General features: G+C 40.5%; 1 long non-coding RNA gene across 1 annotated transcript in view; it reads right to left on the bottom strand.

Moving 5' to 3' along the window:
- Positions 1-22,943, bottom strand: part of LOC125451051 (uncharacterized) — a 151,416-nt gene extending 128,473 nt beyond the window's left edge. The window contains exon 1 of the long non-coding RNA XR_007247199.1: positions 22,723-22,943. This is a non-coding gene — a long non-coding RNA (uncharacterized LOC125451051). The remainder of the gene's footprint in view (positions 1-22,722) is intronic.
- Between the last annotated feature and the right edge of the window lie 485 nt (positions 22,944-23,428).

Genomic DNA, 23,428 nt, shown 5'->3' with positions numbered 1-23,428 from the left:
CTGCCTGGCCTGCTGTGTTCCTCCAGCTCCACACTGTATTATCTCAATCGACTGGATGGCTGGTTTGTGATGCAGAGAGATGCCAACAGTATGGGCTCAATTCCCGCACTGGCTGAGTTCCACGTAGGACTCTCCTTCTCAGTCTCTTACCTCAGATTAAAATGCATTATGGCAAATTTATGTTTTCCTTGTTTTGCTATGGAATGAACTGCCTGGAAATGTGGTGGAAGCATTCAAGAGGGCATTGGATATTTTCTTTCTGATAGTAATGATATACAGGGAAATGGGGAAAGGCAGGAGATTGACACTTGATAATAGAGCCAGACTAGATAACAGAGCTGGAGCAGACATGATGGGCTGAATAGCCTCATTCTGCATTATAAAAAGTCTGCAATTTCAAAACTGCTCACTCCCATGGATGGGGAAGCTACTTCATTGGCACCTGCAAAAGATCCTATCGAGATAAAGGGCCAAGCCTCTCACAGAAATGTGACTGAAGAATTCAGACCCTGAGTTTCAATTTGAGTAGTATCTGTCATAGGCGGAATTGACAGGCTTGAACTTAACTGGATTCACAAAAATCAGTGATAATATATATTCTGTTGCTCTCTAGATTACAGGTTTCCTTATAGGGTTATCTGTCTGTTAAAGGAAAGTGTACATTTAAAGCAGTTTCTCTTGGTTTGAGCACACATCCAATCCAGTGAGGATATACTACTCCAAATGCGAGTACCGGCACTGCTGTTTTCTAGAACATGGCTGTAGTTGTAACAAGAGTTATTTCATGAGCAAGCATATTTATGGCCCTTCAATTCTGAAGAAACTGCAAATGTCATCACTCTAACTTCTCACACTCAGGCCACAGTAAAGCATGGCACTATAACTAAAGAAAACACTTTAAGGCTGAATACACAGTTGACGGCTTTTGGTGTGAGTAGTATTAGGAGGGAACCAGACTCAGGAAAAATAGAGCCTCAGACCAATCCAATTTTCCAGTTCTTCTAATCAAAAGTAGCAGACCACAGTTTGCCAATCAGCACTGACTTCAAACCACAATGCTTTCCAGAAGGACGTGTCACGGGAATAAGCACCTATAGGGAAAATAAGGTTATGGCTTTGATGGTAAATTCAGAATGTTTTATTTCTACTTAGTTTGGAATACTTTTGATTTGACTGGAAATAAAAAAATGTTGCAACTGGATATTCAGCTTGGATGGCAGTGGATCTTCTATAAAAGGACATGTATGACGTCTCTTTGTAAAACAGAAGGTATTTTGTCTTTCCTCAAACATATGGGACTACCTAATTAAGCTTTATGGCTGCTACTTAGCTTCCTCCATTCTTGGCTCCTTCTTCTCTGCTGGTGTTGGATCATGGGCTTTGACTTGAATGATTTCACTTTCTAAATTAAAGGAACGCATCTTGCAATGATGGTTAGTGTTATTTAACATATTCAGATTTGCCATATCCTCCAATTACCCTGGTACAGTGTGAAAAGCACACAGGTCACAAATACTGTGAAAATAATTGAAAGCACTTGGCCTTGTGCTCCACAAATCATAGATGACTGGAGATACACACTCAAGAATCTTAATGCAAGCACTCAGGAAGGAATTCAGTCAAAAATTTGCAATCAACTAGGAGGAGCTTTTTCACCACACTGCTCTGAGTAATTGGTTTATTATAGAAACTAACAATATAATTAAAAGACTAAATCAGAAAATCTTTAGAGTCCAATCAATTGGCTAATATGGCAAGACCATTCTTCCAGGCAGACAGCTAATTTTCCAGATAGAGACTGAGCATTGAGAATCCTTTGACCTAATATTAAGGGAGTTTCAATAGAGAAGCATTCAATCATTAGCACTTCCAATATCCACGAAGAGTGTAACATAACTGTCTTGAAAACTTAGATTTAGCAACAGATGATTGGTCACCTCATTACTGATGTATTCAACTTGGTATATCAGACAATTCCTGCTTAACATTGATCAAGTTATTTACACTTATAATAGGATTGCAGAGATGCAAGTGATATCTTAATCACTGGAATGTTTTACAGATTCATCGTTTCAGAATTACCACCATTTGTATGTCCAACACATGGAATTCAGGAAAACAGCTTGCATTCATTTCTTTCTTGCCCAGCTACCTAGCTACCAAACAGAATTTGCCATATACACACTAATCAAGAGAGTGATTGTTATAAATTTGGGCATCTAGACATGAAACAACCCTGAACCAGGATCCTAAATAATGACAATATCCATTCAATCTGATGGAATCAAAATTATTCCACTTCCAACTGCTGGGAGATATCTATCAACAGCTGCCCCAAAGCCAGTATCAACCATTGTTTGCGAAGATGTTTCACACAGTCATACTGTCCTTCACCTATTCATCTCAGTCTGAAACTACTTATCATAACTTATAAGAAAATCTTGATAGGAATCTAAGTGAATTTTTATTACAAAGCTTTATGAATAAATCAAGGTTGCTATCCTACAACTAGCATCACAACCAAAAAAAAACAATAAAAGAAATTGTGGCATCTTCTGGAAATGCGCAAAATCCCCATTTCTCTCTTGGTTCTTGCCCTTTATATAAACTATCTGGACAGAGAGGCACTAGCTTATTGAAATTCTGTAATACATCAGGCAATCCAAATGTCACAGACCTTCCACTTGTATCAGTTAATGGTGTTTGTAAAGCCACATTGGCAGGACAGAACCTTACAAATGGATTTTACTTACTCGAGTCAGAAAAGTTGGAGTCTTACCCATCCAGATCCTGCTCAGCATTCACCAGTGCAGACTTAACATTTTTGTCAGCCCATCCCATTACTAGTCACTTACTGAAAAGTGGCAACAGTCTCCTAACCAAACAAGATTGAACTGAAAGTGCAAATCGAATGCAGTCACAATGCAACACAATTTGAAATCTGACACTGCAACCAGCTATAAAATCATTTCTGAAGAGCCTTGGACCACAGATTTGTAATTGTGTATCAATTTTATTCACTCAAGTTATCCTTGAAAACTGAATCCCAGCAGTGCGTTGTAATTGATATTCATTAACTTGGACATAGTTGCTAGAATGTATGGAGATGTATGATACTGAAAATTCCACACAGCATAGATTTTGCTTATACATCTTAATGATACACACTATATTAATTCTCATTGAGACACATATTGTCTCATTGTACTTGCTTTCTGCTTCAGTTTGGGATTTTTAAATTACTTCATCAATTAAGATTTCAGTTAGTACCAATGATCTCTAAACATTCATCTGCGCAATTGATGTGATCATACAAATACATGGGCACCATGGATTGCTGTATCATACAGCTATGATGGGTACTTTGTAAATAATGGTTATTGACCTGGGACATGTGTTTATTGTCATTAATTCAATACAAACAAATATGGGAAATAAGCGCAGGAGTAAGGCGTTCAGTCCCATTTTGTAAGATCATGGCTGACCTGATTGTGATCTCAACTCCACTTTCAGCCTGGCTTCTATAAATTTTGTCTCCCTCAACCAAGAATCTATCTAAATCAGCCTTCAAAATATTCAGTGACTCAATCTCAGGGGAAAGAGAATTCTACAGCCCAGTGACTGACTGAAACTAATAGTCAAGTTGGCCTTTGACAAAGTGTTTAACATGTGTTATCTTCCAAAGACATAATGGATATCATAGTGTTGAAGAAGCCAACAGAAATTTATTCCAAATATTACGTAAAAATATTACTTTCCTCAGTCATATAATTGTCTAAGCTTTTGTTAGACCAGAGAAACATGCTTCCAGTTGAATTCCATTCTTCAAGTGATCCAGTGTAAAATTAAATATGAGATTTTTGCATCATCAGGGTGACATACTATGCATATTATTTGTACAAAACTTCCACTGGTTTGTGATCTGTTTCAAAGGTCAATTTCTTGCCAAGTAACCATGTGTGAAATTGCATGATATCGAATCCCGCAGCTAATGTCTTATGTTCTGTATTGGATCAGTTAGCTTGTGCCGATAACAGGGTTTTCAAACCAAAGAATTTTGCTCCTGCAAAAGACATACACCTAGGCCTTTTTGTCATGCAACTACTTTGGGTAATATGACATTCTTGGGTCATAGCATTGCAGACCATAGGATTCACTGGCAGAACCTGTTTGAGAGAATCAAAGGCTTATTGATAGTTTTCTTGCAGCAGTTATGATCCTAGCTGAGGCTATTACTGGATAAGTTTGATCCCAGGCAGGAACTTAGTTTGACAGATTATATCTTGATTTGCTTTCTTTTTATAAATGTGGTCACTCACTGAAACATAAGCATGCAATGTTGCAAACTTTGCTTTAACCATAAAATAGAAGTTTATTGCAAAAGAAGTGAGAATGAAACAGAAAGATCCAAACCATCTACTTATAACACATTTTGAAGATTTTTAAACACCCAATAAAAGTATAATCCCTCTAATCCAAAAAAAGGAAACAGCTTTTGATTCATAAATAAAACACACTACTAGTACCTGAGGCAAAATACAACTCATACCGCAGTCACACCAGTGTCCCTGTATTTAATACCTTAGTAATTTTAATCACTTGTGACTTCAAATTTAGAATGGAACAAAACTGAAGCAGATAGCTTCTTCCTCAAGCTACCCTACAACTAAGGTTTAAGTAACTCCACAGGGTCCTGGCTAATCACTTAGCTCTAGAGTTAACAGCAACTCTTCACTTTAGGCATCCTAATTCACTATATAACATTTCCTTCTAAGGAGCTCTTTTTTACACAGCCATCCTATTCTAAAGATAAAATAGGACTACCCATTAGAAGGCAAAGCAAAACTAAAAGTTTTTCTCTCACAGGTGTTCCCCTTCAGTTTAAAAAGAAAGTTTCCAATATTTTCTAACAAACCTTGTGGTCCCAATGTTTATCATGCTGGGTTGCAATATAATCTAAACCAATAGAAGTCTATCAGTAGTACACAAAACCCACTCATTCCCAGACCGAGTGTCAAAAACTGTTTTTAAAAGAAATCACCAATGTTACAGAAATATTTAAAAGGTATAATTATTAATTAATTTAAAATTATACATATAAATCCCACAGCTTAAATAACATCACACGAAGGAGACATCCTTCTTGAGTAAATCTTGCAGTGGAGATTCCTGAACATGATCTAATGTATCCCAGAACATTGTGGGAATTAAGGGAGGAAATTGTGAGGCCCCTTGCAGAAATATTTATATCATCCATAACTACACGGGAAGCACCTGACTGACTGGAGGCGGCTAATGTACCTTTGTTAAGAAAGGTTGCAAGGCACAACCGGGAAACAATTGGACTGTGAGACTGACTTCAGTTTGTGGGTAAATTGTTGGAGGTGATTTTGAAAGATAGCATTTACAGACATTTAGAGAGGCAAAAATTAATTAGGGAAAGTCAGCATGGTTTTGCGTGAGGAATACCATGTCTCAGAAACTTAATTGAGTTTTTTGAGGAAGTTACCAAAGAGCAATAGACATTGTTTACTTAGACTTTAGCAAAGCCTTTGACAAGATTCCACATGGTAGTCTAATTATTAAAGTTAGGTTCAATGAGATTCAGGATAAGCTTGCCAATTGGATGCTTATTTGGCTCAATGGCAGGAGACAAAGAATGGTGCTGGAGGGTTGTTTTCAGACTGGAGGCCTGTTACCACCAATATGGTTTGGATGGGAACATAGAAGGCATGGTTACTAAGTTTGTGGATAACACTAAAATTGGTGGCACAGTAGACAGTGAAGAAGGTTTTCTAAGATTACAAAGGGATATTGATCAAATGGATCAATGGACTGAAAAATGTCAGATGGAGTTCAATCTGGATAATGTGAGGTATTTCAGCCCTTTGAATATAAGAGTTAGGAAGTCATGTTGAGGTTGTACTGGACATTAGTGAGGCCTCTTCTGGAACACTATGTCCAGTTTTGGTCGCCCAGTTATATGAGGGATATTATTAAGCTGGAGAGGGTTAGGAAGAGATTTACTGGGATGTTGCTAGATATGGAAGGTTTGAGTTGTAAATAGAATCTGGATGGGCTGGGACTTTTTCACTGGGCTGCAGAAGGTTGAGAGTTGACATCATACAAGTTTATTAAAAAATGAGGGTTATAGATAGAGTTGATCGTAGGGCCAGTATTTGTTTAACATTCTCAATCGTACCTAGATTGGTCAGACTCCATGAGCAGGGTAATTGTGTCTCTTTAAACTACGAAAAATCTGAAAAAATCAGAGTGATAGTAATAGGCTGGATGAGGATTTCATAGAATGCTGTTAAGAAAGCTTCTTAGAGCAACATATTTTGGAATTGCCCAGACAGCCTGTTAAGTTCAACTTGGTATTGTGTGATCTGACAGGATTAATTAATGACTTTGGTGTTAAGGCACCCTGAGGTGCCACGATATGATCAAATTTTGAATTCAGTTTGAAAGAGTGAAGATTATGTGTAAGACTAGTATTTTAAATGTAAGGGCAATTATGTGGGCATGAATAGCTGAAGTGATCTGACATAACAGGCTAGGGGGTAGATCAACAGAGCATTAAATACTTAAGGGGATATTTCAGAATATTCAGAATAAACGTATTCCTAATGTAAAGAAATGTTCTGATCAGAGACTGCAGCGTCCATTATTAACTAAAGAAGTTTCAGAAAGCATCAAACTTAACAGAAAAGCATGTACAAAAAATTGAATTGCATGTACAAAAGAACAACAGAAAAGTACAGCACAGGAACAAGCCCTTCACACCACGCCCCCTCACAAGCCTGTGCCGATCATCATGCCCTGTTAATCTAAAACACAAATTTTCTGCCCTTATTTGGTCCATATTCCTCTATTTCCTCCCTATTCATGTAACCATTCAGATACCTCTTAAATGTCACCAATATGCTCGCTTCCACCATCTCTTCTGGCAGTGCGTTCCTGACTCCTGCCACTCTCTGTGTAAAAAACTTTCCTCACACATCTCCCTTAAACTTCCCCCCAAAACTGAAACTGCGCCCCCTCGTAATTGAAACTTCAACCCTGGGAAACAGCCTCTGACCATCCACCTTATCTATGCCTCTCATAATTTTGTAGACCTCTGACAAATCTCCTGTCAACTGCCATCTTTTCAGTGATAACAATCGTCGTCTTTTTAACCTTCCCTCATAGCCAATGCCCTCTCGACCAGGTAACATACTGGTAAACCTTTTCTGCACTCTCTCCAAAGCTTCCACTTGTGGCAACCAAAGTTGCACACAATACTCCAAATGTAGCTTAACAAGGGTTTTATTAAGATGCAACATGGTTCGCCAACTTTTGTACTTCATGCCCTGACCGATGAAGGCAAGCATGCCATCTGCCTTCTTAATCACTTTGGCCTCCTATGTAGCCACTTTTAGATGACTGCAGACCTGCATGCCCAGCTCTGTCAGATGTTGATGTTCCTAAGGGTTCTGCCATTTACAGTATAATTCACACCTAAATTTAAACCTCCAAAATGCATCACCTCTCATTTGTCTGGATTAAACTCCATCTGCTACTTCTGTGACCCGGTGACAAATCTATCTATTTCCTGTTATATCTTTTCACAATCGTTGGCACTATCAGCAACCTCACCGATCTTGGTGTCATCTGCAAACTTGCCAATGTGACCACCCACATTTTCCTCCAGATCATTTATGTGTACAACAAACAACAGAGGACCTAAAACTGATCCCAGTAGAACACCACTAGTTACCAGTCTCCATTCTGAAAAACTTTCCACTGCTACCCTCTGTCTTCTATGACCAAGCCAGTTTTGTATCCATCTAACCAGCCCACCTCGAATCCCATGTGATTTTAGTTTTTCTACTAATCTGCCATGTGGGTCTTTATTAAATGCATAAGTAAAGTCCATATAGATCATATCCATAGCTCTTCCCTCATCAATTATCTTCGTCACCTCTTCAAAAAATTCAATTAGGTTGGTGAGACATGACATTCCCCATACAAAACCAGGCTGTCTGTCACTAAGCAGTCTATTTTCTTCCAAATGTGCATATATCTTGTCCCTCAGTATCTTCTCCAAGAGCTTCCCTAACACAGATGTCAGGCTCACCAGCCTATAATTTCTTGGATTATCTCTGCTTCTTTTCTTTAAAAAGGGAACAACATTGGCTAATCTCCAGTCATCTGGAATTTCTCCTGCGGTCAAAGAGTACCATAAGGTATCACTCTCTCTGTGTATACTGTATGATTGACCACTCTCTCCGTGACTACCTTGTCCGCTCCACGCTCCCCTCTAGCCTCACCACACCCTGCACTTTACTCTGCATCCGCAGGAAGTGCTACACCTGTCCCCCCTCACCCCCATCCCAGGCCCCAAGATGACTTTCCACATCAAGCAGATGTTCACCTGCAGATCTGCTAATGTGGTATACTGCACCTTCTGCTGCTGCTGTGGCCTCCTCTACATCGGGGAAACCAAGCAGAGGCTTGGGGACCGCTTTGCAGAACACCTACACTCGATTCGCAACAAACAACTACACCTCCCAGTCACGAACCACTGCAACTCCCCCTCCCATTCCACAGACAACATGTTCATCCTGGGCCTCCTGCAATGCCACAACGATGCCACCCGAAGGTTGCAGGAACAGCACTTCATATTTTGCTTGGGAACCCTGCAGCCCAATGGTATCATTGTGGACTTCACAAGCTTCAAAATCTCCTCTCCCACTACCAGATCCCAAAACTAGCCCAGCTTGTCCACGCCTTCCCAAACTGTCCTTCCTCCCACCTATCCCCTCCTCCCACCTTGAACCCCATTCCTACCTACCAGCCTCATCCCAACCCCTTAACCTGTCTATCCTCCCTGAACTGACCTATCCCCTCCTTAACTCCCTATCTACACTCACCTTTACTGGCTCCATCCCCGCCTCTTTAACCTGCCTGTCTCCTCTCCACCTATCTTCTCCTCTATCCATCTTCTATACCCCCTCTCCCTATTTATTTCAGAACCCCCTTCCCCTCCCCCATTTCTGATGAAGGGTCTCGGCCTGAAATGTCAGCTTTCCTGCTCCTCTGATGCTGCTTGGCCTGCTGTGTTCATCCAGCTCTACACCTTGTTATCTCAGATTCTCCAGCATCTGCAGTTCCTACTATTTCTGTGAAGATACCTACTAATGCTCTAGCTATTTCTTCCCTTGCTTCTTGCAGCAGCCTGGGATAGATCCGATCCGGACCTGGGAACTTGTCTACTTTAATGCAATTTAGGATACCTAAAACTTCTTCCTTCAATATATTGACATTCTCTGGAATATTCACGAACTCATCCCTGACCTCAACATGATTCATGTCCTTTGTTCTTGAGTGGGCCTACTCTTTCTGTTGCTGGCCTCTTTCTTCTAATTTATGCCTAAAAAGCCTTGGGATTCTCCTTGACTTTGTTTGCTAAAGACATTTCCCAGGCCCTTTTAGCCTTCCTAATTCCATGAGTAAGTTACTTCCTACTTAGCCTATATTCCTCAAAGGCTTTGTCAGTTTATAGCTTCCTAGACCTGTCGTCTGCTTCCTTTTTCCTTTTGACTCAGCTTACAATTTCCCTTGTCATCCAAGGTTCCTGAATTCTGCCATTCCTGTCCTTCAGCTTTGCAGGACATGCATGTCCTACACTTTAATCAACTGCCCTTTAAAAGCCTCCCACATGCAAGACATAGATTTGACCTCAAATAACCACTCCCAATCCACATCCCCAGTTCCTATCTCCTGGACTTAACCAATGACCTTTCCTGGGCTTACCACATAAATGCAACAGTCAAGAAGGCACAACAACGCCTCTTTTTCTTCAGGCAGCTCAGGAAATTTTGCATGTCCATAACGATCCTCACCAACTTCTACATTTACACCATTGAAAGCGTACTATCTGGGGCATAGCTGCCTGTTATGGCAACTACTTTGCCTGGGCTGTAAGAAACTACAGAAGTTGGAGTGCACAGCCCAGACCATCATGGAAGCCAACCTTCCATCTATATCTGCTGTATATATAAATGATATATATAGGCTTGCTGATGTGGAAAGGCGGCCAACATCATCAAAGACCCATCGCACCCTGGTAATGATTCCCTACAACCTCTTCTGTCAGGCAGAAGATACAGAAGCTTAAACACATTCACAAGCAGGTTCAGGAACAGTTTCTTTCTGGCTGTTATCAGACTGTTGAATGGACTCTCTAACTTCAAATAATGTAACCTACATTGTAACCTGTATGCCTCTAAGTCTTTTTGTTCTGTACATCCTTTGCTTGCTGTGATCTGTCTGTACCGCTTGTAAACAAAGCTTTTCACTGTATTTCAGTACACGTGACAAAAAAATCAACAAATCAATTTGGGTATAATTGGCCCTTGCCCAATTAAGCACCTCACCTGAGGGCCAATCTTGTCCTTGTCCATGACTACTCAAAACATTATGGAGTTATGGTCACTAAGCCCAAAAAGCTCTCCTACATCAATCACCTGTCCTGGCTCATTCCCTCATACCAAGGCTAGTATGGCATCTTCTCTGTTTGGATTGTCAACATACTGTCTCAAAACGCCCTCCTGGGATACATCTAACAAATCTCTCACTATCTAAGCCACTGGCTCTAAAGGAGTCCCAGTCATTAAGGGCAAAGTTGAAGTTAACCGCCACAAATACTCTGCTTTTTTCACATCTTTCCAGTATCTGACTACACATCTGTTCCTCTGTCTCTCGTGGGCTGTTGGGAGATCTGTAGAAAACTCCAAACATTGTGATTTCACCCTTCCTATTCCTGAGCTCCACCCATAATGCCTCAATGCAAGATTAATTCGATGTGTCCTCCCTCAACACAGCTGTGACTGTGCAGAGATGAGATGCAGGTCAGTTGATTGGTCAGCAAATGAAGAATGGCAGAGTGTTGGTAAAAAGGATAATCAGAGGAAATAAATTATGTAGTTAGGAATGTGAAAACATAACTAGAGTTTCTATAGGTATTTAAAAAAAAGATTGAGTGTTAGTCCCTGTCTCAAGACTGAGAATGGGGAGTTGATAGTAAATAATATGAAAGGGAGATGAAATTAACAAACATTTTGCTTCTGATTTCACTACAGATGATTCAAAAGTCATTCCAATGATAGCTATAAATCAGGGTGTGGAAGGGGGAGAGGAACTTGGTAAATTTACAAGCATGAGGGGAGTGCTTCTACGCAAACAGATGCACCTGTGAGCTGACATGTCGCTGCACAAATGAACTTCATCCTAGGCTTTTAAACGAGGTTGCAAATCAGGTAACAGATCTTGGTGTTAATTTTCCAAAATGCCGTAGATTCAGAAAAGACTCTATCAGACTGTACAGTGGCAAATATACTACTCAAGAAGGGAAGGAGATAGAAAACAGGAAACTATATTGCAGTTAGCTCGACACCTGTCTTGGGAATGTGTTGGAATTGGCCATTAAAGAGATTATAACTGTGCACCAAGAAAAACTCAAGGTAATCGGTAAGAGTCCATATGGTTTTGTCAAAAGGAAATTATGTTTCACCAAATCATTGGGTTTATTTGAAGGATTAACAGGTGTTGTATATAACTTGGAACTTGCAGACATACACCCAGAACGCATTTGATAAAGTGCCACATCCATTGTCATTGTGGAAAATAAGTGTTTATGATGTAGGAAGTAACACATTAGCATCAAATGAAGAGATAACACTGTGTGAAGCTGGATGAACACAGCAGGCCAAGCAGCATCAGAGGAGCAGGAAAGCTTGACTTTCCAAGTCGGGACCCTTCTTCAAAAATCTCTCTCGAGCATTGGCAGTTCCTACTATCTCCAGCATCAGTAGTTCCTACTATCTTAGCATCAAATGAAGATTGTCTGGCTGGCAGAAAACAGAAAGTATGTATAAATGGGTCTTTGTTTGATTGTCAGCATGTGACAAGTAAGAGTCCTAGAGGAGTCTATGCTAGAGCCTCAACCTTTTGTAATTTACATCAATGACTTAGATGAGGGGAGAAAAGGATGGTGGCTAAATTTGCAGATGACACCAACATAGGTAGAAGTGTATCTTATGAAGCAGATATAAAAAAGTTTCAGACAGACATAGGTAGGATAGGTTAGAAAGTAAAAATCTGACAGATAGGCTATGAGGTAAGAAAATGTAAAATTGTTTGCTATGGCAAGAAGTTTGAAAAAACAGAATATTACTTAGATGGAGAATATTTGTCAAATTCTGAGGTGCCGAGGGATCTTGGCGTTGTGGTTACAAAAAGTTCATGTACAGGTGCAGCATCTAATCAAGAAGGCTAATGGGATACTAATTTTTATTGTTGAAAGGAATTAAACATAAAAGTGTGGGTGTTATGTTTCCGTTCTACAGTACATTCTTGAGACTGCATATGAAATATTGTGTGCAGTTTTGGTCTCCTTATTTAAGAAAGGATATAAATGCACTGGTGGCAGTTCAGAGGAGATTGACTAGGTTCATATCTGGAAGTGTGTTGTCACATGAGTGTGGGCTGAGCAGGTTGAGCCTGTTTCCACTGAAGTTTGGAAAAGTGAGGGTGAACTGATTGAAGAATATAACATCCTGAACGGTCTTGACAAGGTGGGTTTAGAAAGGGTGTTTCCTGTTATGGGTCAGTACAGAACTAGAGGACACTGTTTTAAAATTAGTGATTGTCCATTCAGGACAAGGATGAGAAGGAATTTTTCCCTCAGAAGATTACACGGCTTTAGACCACCCTGCCGCTGAAGGCATTATTTTAAATTTCAACAAGTGTTTTATAGAAAAGGTGTGATACAGCCAAAATTATTGTGCATATATTTCCAATAGCTATCTGGAGAAAATTTCTGAACTATTGCACTATCTGATGTCGAAAATGCTACAAAGAGAGGAAGGCTTTGTAAACTCAACTGCAGCCGCTTTGAGAATCTCAGGCTATAAACATGATGGTTAAAACGAGATTGCAGCCTGGCCAAGGGGCACATTTGCAATTACCCCTTTCAAGAGTACATAGGGACTGGTGTTTAAGGGGAACTTCTCTCTGGGACGTGTGTGTGTGTGTGTGTGTGTGTGTGTGTGTGTGTGTGTGTGTGTGTGTGTGTGTGTGTGTGTGTGTGTGTGTGTGTGTGTGTGTGTGTGTGTGTGTGTGTGTGTGTGTGTATACATGCATGCGTACACCCTCTGAATGTAGAGATTTAAGAACAGCTATTATACACCCATAAACTGCAGGTAAAGATAGGCTAAGACAGACTCACACTCTGAGTACTGTCAGCCAGCTGTTCTCTAAAGGACCCAAAACAAATCAATAACTGCCACTAGTAATTGGCGACATTTCACTCTCTACTCTTCATGATTGAGTCAGGCTGATCTGTACATCTTTCTTTATCTTCTATCTTTTAGGGACTCGCCTTTTTAAATCTGTGTGTGCGTGTTGCATTGTTATTTTTTCTTGAGCTTAGTAACTAATGAAGTTACTCTTTTGTTAACTCAAGAAAACCGGGTTGTCATGTGATTATTTAATACGAGCTCATGCAGTTGGAAGTAGAATATCAGAATGGATAGTGGATTGGCTAATCAACAGAAGCAAGGTAGTTGGGATAAGGAGGGCATTTTCAGGCTGGAATATTGGCCTTTATTTAAAAGGGAATAAAATGTAAAAGGAGGGAGGTTTTGCCAAAACTGTACACGTCACTAGTCAGACCACAGGTGGAATGTTATAAACAGTTTTGGGCCCCTCAGCAAAGGAAAGATATATTGGCATTGAAGGCAGATCCAACAAGGTTCATCCTGCTGATACTAGGAATGGAGGGATAGTCTTATGAGGAAAAATCGAATAGAATGGGTATGTCTTCATTGAGATTTGGAACAGTCAGAAGCAAATGTATTGAAATATATAAGATTCTTGAAGGACTTGACAGGGCAGATGTGGAAAGGTTGTTTCTCCTTGTGGGAGAGTCCAGAGCCAGACAGTATGATCTCAGAATAAGGTGTCACACATTTAAGACAGGTGAGGAGGAATTTCATCTCTCAGATGGCTGTGTATCTGCGAAATACTTTACCACAGAATGCTACAGAGGCTGGGTTATTAAGTAGGTTCAAGCCTAAGACAGACAAGGGGATCAAGACTTATGGGGAACAAGTAGGAAAGTGGATTTTTTTCTTAAGAATCCCTATGGTGTGGAAACAGGCCCTTCAGCCCAATAAGACCACACCAAACTTCAGAGCATCCCACCCAGACTCATCCCCCTATAACCCACATAATCTACTATGGGCAATTTAGCATGGCCAATCTACCTAACCTGCACATCTTTGGACTGTGGGAGGAAAACGGAGCACCCAGAGGAAACCCACACAGACACAGAGAGAATGTGCAAACTCCACACAGATAGTCACCTCAGGTTGGAATCAAATCTGGGTCCCTAACACTGTGAGGCAGCACTGCTAACCACTGTGCCACCATATTTGAAGATGATCAGTTCATGTCAGAGCATTCTTGATGGGCTGAATGGCCTACTTCTGCTCTGTAGGGGTCAACTGTGCCTGTTCATACAAAGTGACCTAGACCTGTTTACACCAAAGTGGCCCGTGTTTGAAAGGAACAAAATGGTTGACAAGGGTTTAAGCAAAATGGGACAGCCTGCCCCAACATTTAAGTGAAGCACATTGGTACCTTTGAACAAGACTACTCCAAGGCTGGCAAAAGAGCCTTACCAGCAACCATCCAAGACAATTTTGAAAAGAGAATGCCTAAGAGCATTCAGATGATTAATTCCAGTCTCATTAATGAAAGGTGCAGGTCTCAGCCCATGAGCCAGCCAGGATTAACTCCCTAAAGCAGCTGTAAAAACAACAGCTAAAATTACTTTGTAGTAAATATTTGCTTCTTTGAAACTATCTGTAATATCAAATAGAATCTAGTTAAAAATTCCTTAATCACAGAAGTGGTTTTCACATTTAATCAAAGTACAATACAAACATTAGGGGAAAAGCATTTAAACCTAGATGTGAAAGTTAATTAGCCTTTGGAAACAACACATCTTATGCCCTGAGCAAGATAGATTGTTCACAACCCATTAATTACAACGTGCTAACAGTAGAAGTGGCTGTACAACTTTACATTTTATAACTAACTTTATAATAGAAATTAACCTTATAGCAATTAGTTAGAACCTACTGCCTTTTGTATTTTTACACATTTAATTAGGACAGTGGGAAATATAAGAGGAATGGCTGAATTTGCTAGAAGAAAACACGCATAGTACAATGAATCACAGAATTCACACTGTCCTTAGAGATAAGCTGCCTGAGACAGATCCGAAGGAGTGTGGCCAGTAACTTCGGAATGCAAATGAATAGAATGCAGAGAAAGATCCCAAGGTTTAGATTAGAAAGTCTGGTAAATACCATAAAACCATGGGAATGTGGAGCTGTCCATAGGAATGCCGATCATTGATTAGGAGTCCCATTGTTTGGATATATAGATTAAGAGGGAAGGACAGTGAATATACTGTATTTGATTTCTGTAACAGAAAATGTATAAAATGCTACATTTTCACTGTAATATTCAGAATGTGCCATTGATCTCTCTTCCAATCTAGATAGAGAGAAAAATAGCCTTCTCACATTGAGGTCAGATTTGGGGAAGATCCTTTGGCCCTCTCCCTGCATTAACCAGTCTGTGCCTGAATAAACATATTCTGCCTGCCTGAATCCTGCCTGCCTCCTGAGTTTATGTGCCCCCTCGGGGTGTACACTCCCACATGCTCCAGTGATTATGGCCTAAGGGTTCAATGGGAGCCTTTTAGTAGAAAGAAAGGGACCCATCTGAAGCTTCTCTTGTTGTGATCAAATCGGGGGGTGGGGAGAAGGGGAGCACAAAAATAAAGAAATGAACCAGTTCATCCCTCCTTACACAGGAGCTTTCTGATGTATTGTTAGAATAACTTGGGAAATCTCTTCTGGGATCTGGATATAGCAATAATTCACCCTGTCAATTCTCCTTTGAATTTTACTTGTTTCAGTTGGATCACTTAGATCACTTAGTCTCAATTAGATTTAAGTGAACATTCACTGAACAGCTTGTAATGTTATTACATCCCTTTTCTAGTAAGAAGTCCACAACAACACGCAGTACTCCAGATGTCGTCTCATCACAATCGTTTGAAATCATGGAAAAATGTAACTGATTTTATATTCCATTTTCCTTTCAATAAATGATAGCATTCCACTTACCTTTCTAAAGACTTGCTGTGCATCCTTGCTACATCTTTGTGAATCATGTATCAGGATATCTAAATCACTCTGTACCAGAGACTTTTTCAATCTTTCTCCATTTAAACAAGAGTATGTTTTTGCAATCCTGCCAAAATAGGCAAATTCACATGTTCTCATATTGCAATCCATCTGTCATTTTTTTGCTCACTGACTTACCTATCTAGCTCCCTTTGCAATCAGAGATAATGGGAACTGCAGATGCTGGAGAATCCAAGCTAACGAAGTGTGGGGCTAGGCCCGAAACGTCAGCTTTTGTGCTCCTGAGATGCTGCTTAGCCTGCTGTGTTCATCCAACCCCACACTTTGTTATCCTAGCTCCCTTTGCAGATTCTTTCTCATCAGGGCAAGGGACACACTCTGGCTGCAACAGAAATTTATCTGGAATTTTCTGAAGTAGTCATTGGATTCAAAACATTAACTCTGTTGAGATAGCAAGTGCTCTCTCCGCAGATGCTACCAGACCTGCTTCTCTAAAACTTTCTGTTTTTATTTCAGATTTCAAGCATCTGCAGTGTTTTGCTTTTATTTGAGTATATCTGAGAATTTAATTTGAAGTGAGAATTTTTGTACAGAGCCAATAAAGGTAACTTAAGCATTGTTCACTGCAAGAAATAAAGTCTGCAGAATGAAAAGTGAGAAGTAGGGATTAAAAGGCCTGTGATTGAGAGGCCGAACTGACTTATGACCAACAAGAGAGTGATGGCATGAACCATGGCATGACTTGAGTGCAGGGAAAGCAGGCAGTTGTGGAATATCTCGTCTTTAAAGTGAAAGTAAGGTTGTTAGTTTGTATTTAGGTCTCTAGCCTTCCTTTCTTCTCTCTTTTGCTTAAAGATAGCTTGTTAAATGTACAATTGATAGCAGAGTGTAAGTGAAATAACTTTGACAAAATACTCAATATTCAAGTGTACAAAGCAGTGATTCTAGATTAATTCATTCAATCATTTGTTCAAGAAAATAAATGGTGATAGTAGGACTGATGATATGCTGCTGCAGCAGCATGTGGGACCTGCTTGACATCCAAGGTGATGTGGGGCAAAAACATCTGTAGTAAGTCTTTGTAACTCAAGAAACTTAAATCTGAGTTGAGGAGCCAGACTTGCAACATCAGAGAAGGGGAAAGTTGTCTGGTCACTTTCCTCCAAACACACCCCTTGAATGAGTTCATTCAAATTTAATCAGGGGAAGAAGTATGTAACAGCAGGTGAGTCAGGTAGGGGGTGCCAGAGGGTAGCATTTGAGGAGTCTAGGCCTCTGCAATTGTCCAGCAGTTATGAGGATCTTGCAAACTGTGCAAACGTGAGTGGGGACTGCATGGAGGATGAGCAAACTAGCCGCTGCATCATGTTGCATCATGGTACTGGGAGCCATTCAAATTGGGGAACGAAAAAGAAATGGAATAGTGGCAGGGCAATATCATGAGAAGATAACGACTGTTCTGCAGTGATGAGTATGAGTTCTGAAGACTGAAGTGCCTACCTGGTGCCAGCTTCAAGGAAATATTCTCAGGGCTCGAGAAGAATGTGGGGTGGGAGGAGACTTTCAACTCTGGGAATTTTTTCAATATTAGATCCAGAAACATAATATAGTGAGCAAGTCACTAACATATCTCAGCAGCTATCCAAGGAAGAAATGTCCCCGAACTTTGGCATTCAGAGGACTGCAAGAGGCCAGGTGCCTGCTCAGCTGAACAGAAGAGAACCCCTGCTATTGGCCATTAATAACTTTATCAAAATTCACAGACATGTACAGGATTATTGGAGAGTTGTATCAGAGGCAGTTGATAAGTTGTATCAAAGGTAGAGGAATCTACAAACATTATGAGTACCAAGCTAACTCTGGCAATGCATGAATTTTTCTGCATCCATCAACTGATTCACGACCATGCTGAAGGTCTGGTACACTTCACATATGCCAATATGCATTATATTCTGAGCAAGGGTCATCGGACCCGAAATGCTAACTCTGTTTTCTACTTCACAGATGCTGCCAGATCTGCTGAGCTTTTCCAGCAACATTGTTTTTGTTCATGCATTATATTTCTCTGGCCATTGTTGCTCAGCACTATTGACAAGGTGAGATGGGGGCTAAGGACTTCGATCTCACTCCAAGTGCCACTTTCTCTCAGGAACGGAGAGTTCTGTAAGCAAGCACACATGATGGGAAGTGACACATAGAACTCCCTGGAATTGTCTTCTCAGGGGACTCTAGAAATGACAAGTATCACATAACATTTATTCTGTAGAAAGGCTGCTTGTAGATTACCAACAGAATCTTAAACAATCAAATGGATTACAAACCCAAATAATTCATCCTGCAAGTGGGTTTCAATCAGTTACTTCATCTCAACAACGCATTGCTCTGTCATGTTCTCTTGACTGGCCTTCATGGTTAATGTCCTGATCCTGAACCTAATCTGCATCCACAAAAGTTGGTGTCAATCCTCCAGCCCATCTGCATCTTAGACATTTTCTACTTTGTTGATCACCATTACAAAGGGTGCAGCTTACCACAATGATGCTGGATACCCTTTTTGGGCTGTCCTGAAAAGTTATGTCAGAACAATCCAGGTATCAACATCTCATCTTAAGGAAGTCTATGAGATGTTAACTTATGGCTATGATCAACATGCAACCAGCATGGCATATTTTCCTGCATCTGTTTCAGAGTTTCATTAAGGTGTTACAAGTCATATTTAGAAGAGGTTTCACCTATCTCCCCAGCAGCTGTCCCAGTATGGTCCAAGAACCTTGGAAGAAGATGGGAACCCATGAGATCCCTAGTATTTCAGAGTCATAGCAGTTCCCAAGTTCAAGGTGTATGCCTCCAAAATATGTCACTGACAATCATACGTAATTTAAACATTGATGAACTCAACAAGGTAGTAATAGGTGCTCTCAAAGCAATATGGTTGCATTCAATGATAGTAATAACTGCATATGGTGCAGCCAGAGATAAAACAGTGTGGAGCTGGAGGAATACAGTAAGCCAAGCAGTATCAGACGAGCAAGAAAGTTGGACGTTTCGGGTGGGGACCCTTCTTCAGAGTGGTCCTAACCTGAAACATCAACTTTCCTGCTCCTCTGATACTGCCTGGCCTGCTGTATGCCTCCAGCTCCACACTGTGTTATCCATGGTTGCATTCTATGGCTCCTTGCACCTGGGAGAAGCCAGTGATGGTGGATATTTGCACTGCTCAGGCTCATTGGTTATCCTTGTCAAGTGGAAAGGACATGAATTGTAATGATTTGAAGAAAAATACATCAGGGGCATCCTGGATACATTTATTGGTCAAGGATTGGGAGATGCTACACAGGTCTCCACCTGCCCCTTTAAACATGGCACTTGATGGCCACTGGAATGGAATTGCCACCTTAGACTCCCTACAGTATGGAAACTGGCCTTTCAGCCCGTCAAGTCCACATTGATTGTCACAGCATCCCACGTAGACCCATCGCCTATATCCATCTTTGGACTGTGGGAGGAAACCAGAGCACCTGGAGGAAACCCATGCAGACACAGGGAGAATGTGCAAACTCCACGCAGAAAGTTGCCCAAGAGTGGAATCGAACCCAGACCCCTGATGCTGTGAGGCAGCAGTGCTAAGCGCTGAGCCACTGTGCCACCCCCCAGTCTTTTTGAGGGCAAGTCCTACTCCAGTACTAATCAATTTGGTGATGATGGCCTAGGAAGTCCTTAGTTAGTGTCTATATTGCCAGGAATTCTCTTCCCAAGGGCATTGCGGGTCAACCTACAGCTTGTGCAGCTCAAGTAGGCAGCTCACCACTATCTTCTTGAGGGTAAATAGGGACAGATAATAAATGTTGGCCAGACAGCAATGTCCATGTCTCACATGAATGAAAAAAAAAGACAAGCGAAAAAAGTGATATAAAATCTATAGATATGTGCGCTCCTCCATCTCATTGGAGGATCTTCATTTGCTAATTCTCCCTCTGAAGAATGTGCTGCAGCCATTGGACGTTTCTGCCCTTGCCAGGTTTGCTGACAAAGTAGGAATTGCTGTCCTCTTCTACAGTGTCTTCGGAGTGGACTGAAGGCCTTAAGGCCTCCATCCATAGCAATTTCCTTGTGATGTCCATCAGCAGATAATCTGTGAGGAGTATCAGAAAGATAACACAATTTTATTGAAAGAACTCATGAATCCTCACATCCGTCACAATGAAGCCTCAGGCTGTGCTATCATACATTGTGGCAAGGAGGCTTCCCAAGGAAATCCTTACCATGACTTGATAAGGAGCTCTGAGGAACGTCACCTTATCCAGATGTGTGTTGCACAACCAAAGTTTTTCGGTTGAGCAAGAGTAGGATTTGGGCTGCAAGCCACTATGATATTCTCTTTTCTCACTCATTAACAGGATGAGGAAGTTACTGGCTAAGCAGCATTTATTGTCCATCTTTAATTGCCCACAGGGCAGTTCAAAGTCAACCACATTACTATGGGTCTGGAAGCCAGGCCAGGTATGAGTGGTAGTTTCCTTCCCAGAAGGACATTAGTAAACCAGGTGGGTTTTCTTTTCCCAACAATTGACAATGGATTCATGGCCATCATTAGATTCTTAATTCCAGAATATTGTATTGAATTCAAATTCCTCTATTACCATGGCAGGATTCGAACCTAAATCCCCAGAATTTTAATCCAGGTTACTGAATTAACAGTCCAACGATAACACCATTAGACCATTGCCTCCCCTCAATTCACTTCCAATCCAAAGAAAAAGCTCCCTTCCACATCACTGGCCATGTTCTTGCAAGTATCCAGCTCAGTGTGGGATTCCTGCAGGATTGGTTTCCAGTACTAACTACAGAGTGTGTTTGCAAATGGAAATCTTGTGTGCCATCTTATTCAAGTGCCTCGGTCTCATTATATCAGTTTAGCTAACACGACAAGGAGCCAATTAATTTTCACACTGTGATGGTCATAATTGCTTGAGACCGTAATTCTTAAAATGCATTCTTGGACACTGAATGGCACAAATTGAAATCAAATATATGGCATTAATGAATCAGTGGAAGCATCGTTACTGTAACTGATTCTAGCATGGCCTCCAATTCCGAAAGTTTTAATCCACATTGAAGAAAACAAAGCAGTAACTTAATCACTCACATTATACATGGTGTCAGCCATTTTGTGTAGTTGTTGCACAGTGGACATGTGATCCAACATGACAAGGTTCTAACTTTGTTTCATACAAACATACAAAGTTGGAGCAGAAGTAGATGATTTAGACTTTTGAGATTGCTCCACCATTGAGTAAGATCATGGCTGCTCTGTTTTGTATTTTGAATTTCACCTTCCCAAAAATCCCAATAACATTTGATTCCGTCATCTAACAGTGCCTCAAAACTATTTAATGACCCCTAACTTCTTAGCCAATATTCCGTAATCATGCAATTCTCTGAGCGAAATAATTTCTCTTTGTTTCTGCCCTAAAAGTGTAACCCCTAATTTTAAAACAGAACCTCCTAATTCTGGACTGACAGAGTGAGAACATCCTGGAGAGTCCAGCTCAGAGAAGCTTTCTTTTTGTGCCCAGGGGAGTACTCATCCTCCATTTGAAGTATCCTTCAATTTGCCTAGAGTGCCACCTCAGCCTTTCCACAAGACGCTGACCTGCTCAGTTCTGACAGGAGTGTCACACCAAAGTACTAAATGATTCCCGCTGATGCATTGGGGTCTCGCTTTCCATAAAATCATAAAGATCTCAACTACTTCAACCAGGCACTTCATCTCATTGTAATCTCACTGTTGGTTAATTCAAAGTTCCAAGCTGAGTTCCAAGCAGGAAAATAAACTGATCACTTCCAGCAGAGTTCAAGTGACTAGGTCAAAATTGGTCTATTGCAATCTTCACCATCCCTCGTGTCAAAATATCTAACAAAATATTGAATGAACCCAAAATTTGCATTTCTAATGTTGTAATTAGAAAATTAACCCAAACATTCAATAGTCTTTGCATCAAGAAACTCTAAGCTATTTCTAGATCAAAATGTCCTTTCATCACTACCTGGTGTGTTAATGATAGTATTCTATTATTCAGTCAAAGAATCCCTACAGTGTGGAAGCAGGCCATTCAGCCCAACAAGCCCACACCAACCTTCCAAAGAGAATGCCACCCAGACCTAAAGCCCCTACCCCTAACCACTGTGCCACTGTGCTGCCCATCATTGAGCATGGGCTGATGAACTGCATGGTTTAGCTCATTTAAACCACAACATAGATTATATAAATTACAGAAGAGACATTTCTGCAGAATAACTAATTTTTTTCTGTGCAGCTTTCAGCCAGGCCGACTGATAGGTGGAGTCACATTATTGTATAAGCACAGTGCCGGAAATCCTTAAAAGGTGAATTGTATTAATGGCAAGATACATACAGCAATACAGTGCCCACATTTAATGCGCAGCTTACCTTGAAGCAGTGCCAGAATAGACCTTGTATAGACCTTTCAATATCTAGTATACTTGCATGCTGTTCCCTCTTATGCCTTTTCAAGGTTAAAGAGTTTATCCTGGTTTTCTTTGTAACACATTATCTAACACCTTGTATCAGCCTTCTGTGACTTCTAGAACACTATATTTGTACGAGTTAAACATTTCTAACACATGAGCATTTGTATTGGAGAGGATTGAGACAGAGGAGGTGCAAGACAGCAGTCAGACAGAAAATTACCAGTGAGAAAACACTTTTGATAGACATGTATAGGAGCAAACTCAGGTTTTGGCAGGATAAAACCTCAATGGTATTGATCAATTCTGATTTAGAAGGAAAATGAATTTAAATTAATCTAGGGTTTAAACAGAGCCTTGTTCACATCTATTGCTTTCACAGACCTTTGTTTTCACTGGCAGTCTGACAATAACACTTATGTAAAGTAGCATGGTAACCCTCCAGCATGATTACTGTTGCCATGGTACTTCAAGTGTTTTTAACATAATTGGAGGATTGCCAAAAACTTGAAACTGCTGTGTGAAATGTTGGTGAAGAAATCCAAATCCACACTTTGGATAAGGAAATGGAAACAAGCAGAGCTTATGAGTTGAATCAATGGCCTTCTAAAACTTGAATGATGTTTAATTTGACTGGAATCATTTTGTTTTTGATCCTGTTAATTTAG

Source organism: Stegostoma tigrinum, chromosome 3 (genome assembly GCF_030684315.1).
Source record: "Stegostoma tigrinum isolate sSteTig4 chromosome 3, sSteTig4.hap1, whole genome shotgun sequence".
In the NCBI taxonomy this organism is placed as follows: domain Eukaryota; kingdom Metazoa; phylum Chordata; class Chondrichthyes; order Orectolobiformes; family Stegostomatidae; genus Stegostoma; species Stegostoma tigrinum.
The sequence above is the reverse complement of the archived record's forward strand: the minus strand, read 5'-3'. Positions and strand labels throughout refer to the sequence as shown.